The sequence below is a fragment of the Rhagoletis zephyria genome, unplaced genomic scaffold (assembly GCF_001687245.7).
Source record: "Rhagoletis zephyria isolate East Lansing unplaced genomic scaffold, Rhagoletis_zephyria_1.1 Rzeph_scaffold_03362, whole genome shotgun sequence".
Taxonomy (NCBI): domain Eukaryota; kingdom Metazoa; phylum Arthropoda; class Insecta; order Diptera; family Tephritidae; genus Rhagoletis; species Rhagoletis zephyria.
This window is the reverse complement of record NW_016160445.1, coordinates 7,186-9,184: the sequence shown is the minus strand read 5'-3', so window position 1 is coordinate 9,184 and position 1,999 is coordinate 7,186.

The following is a 1,999-nucleotide window of genomic DNA, read 5'->3' as shown; positions in this document are numbered from 1 at the left end:
TTTTTTTCATTCACATCCCCTATTTGGCCGCTTGCTTTGTAGGCATGGATTGCTGCCTGTAAACCAACAATGTGGCCAAATTTAAATGGCAGCACAAAAGTCGAAACCCAACAAGAATCAGCAAAAGCACAACAAGCACGGCGATGCTTAACGCTGCGTTGTAGCGACGTTGATAGCGTCTAGAGCGATCACAACCAAACAAATAAAATTGTTCTATTAACAACAATACAATGTGGTAGCGGTTGCTTTCTTGCCATTTCGGCCAAATGGTGTTGACCATTTTTTCCCCAAACTATTTATGCTGCGGCCTTTCATGGAGGATATGATGCCAGCAGCTGGAATGGGGTAGACGGCCAGGACGACGACGACGACAATGAGGACGACTATGGCGAGACAAGCAATGACATTAAGCTGTGGCCAATCTGTGATAGGACAGGCAACAGCCGCTATGCTGCGCTGCTATTGTTGAGCAAAAAAGCCGGAATATTAAGAGTAGATAGTGGAATGGTAGACTAAAGGCACTTGGTGTGAATAGCAAAACAATGTTGACTAGGAAAATATTTTTATATTTCTACCATTTTGAAAGGGGGCATATCAGAAAAATTGCTAAGAAATTGGTGTAAAATCGAAGTGAAAACCAATTTGAGGCACAGTGAAAAACGGTTCTAGGCATTACGCTGTTGTTAATTTCATGCGCCACTTTCATTGTCTGGCTGTGGTTGCGGCTGCGGCTTCGGCTGACATTTCTAACTGTATGCGCTAGGCGTGCAAATATTCATGTTTCTGGTAATTATGGCCGGCTAACGACAATGCAAAATTTTGCTTGTTAATAGAAAATAACTAAGTGGATGAAAGCTACCGAATGGCCTAATTCATCTTTAGCCTTGAGCACTTCACAGTTGTTTGTGCATTTGTTTGTGTGTGTGTGTGTGTGTGAGGGCCTGTACGCTGGTGTGAATTAATTAAAATTAAGAGGTTTCTCCTCCACAATAAAAAGTGATTTAACAGCGCGGAAATCGCTGCAGGCGCTAACGCAAAAATGTGACTAATTAAATTTCTTAATGAATATAAATTTTCTACGCCTAAAAGCAGGCGACGGCTGCATTTCTTAATGTTTATTGTAAGTTGCGCTTTCTATTCTATATTTTTACATTAAAAAAAAAAAAAAAAACTAAATTGCTTGGCTTGGCTGAGTGCTAATTTATTTATGTTTTGTAAAATATACATATACATATACTTTGGAACAATTATAGGGTTCTCATTTAGAGTTAAAAAACGAGTAAAATTCTAAAAGAACTTTGCCCCACTTCATCTCAGTTATTCTAAAGTGGGTTTTTTCATTCAAAATTTTACAATTTTTTACTGCCCGCTTTAGCGATTTTAACTCCATTTTGAAAACTTTTGATAAACCCTGAAAGTAAATCCATATTTTTGTACACAACACAGGTCGTCGTATTTGGAATTTTAGGAATATCAATACATTTCGAATGTTAAGTTTTTTCGATGCAGCTTAGTAAATTGTTTAGTATCTTCTTCTTCTTACTTGCTTAGAAGTGTTTACTTAACTTTAGGGAGAGATCAAAAATATACAAAATGTGTTAAAAGTCAAATAGTTCGTACCAAAAAATTGATCGCTAAATTTTAAAATTTAGGGTATCTTAATACAATAAGTCGATTCTATGCATTATTTCCTAATTCACACACACACGTATGTAATATATTTGAAATAGCAAACTGTGATAAAAACTTAATCAGGTGTTCTTTCAATTTAGCGACCAATACTAAAATTTCCCGCTTAATATATTTGTAGAACCTTTTAACCCTCTAACTGCCCTTTTTATTTGGCAGCTTATTAAAAAGTTCAAAGGAGCCGTAATTAGAGATGTGCGAGACTTCAATCGTGTTTTTGGTAGAAAATAAAGGTACGTTTTTTTTTGGAAAATGCATTATCTTCAGTTTTGTATAAAAAAAATAAGACTCCAACGCACGTGAAATTGCA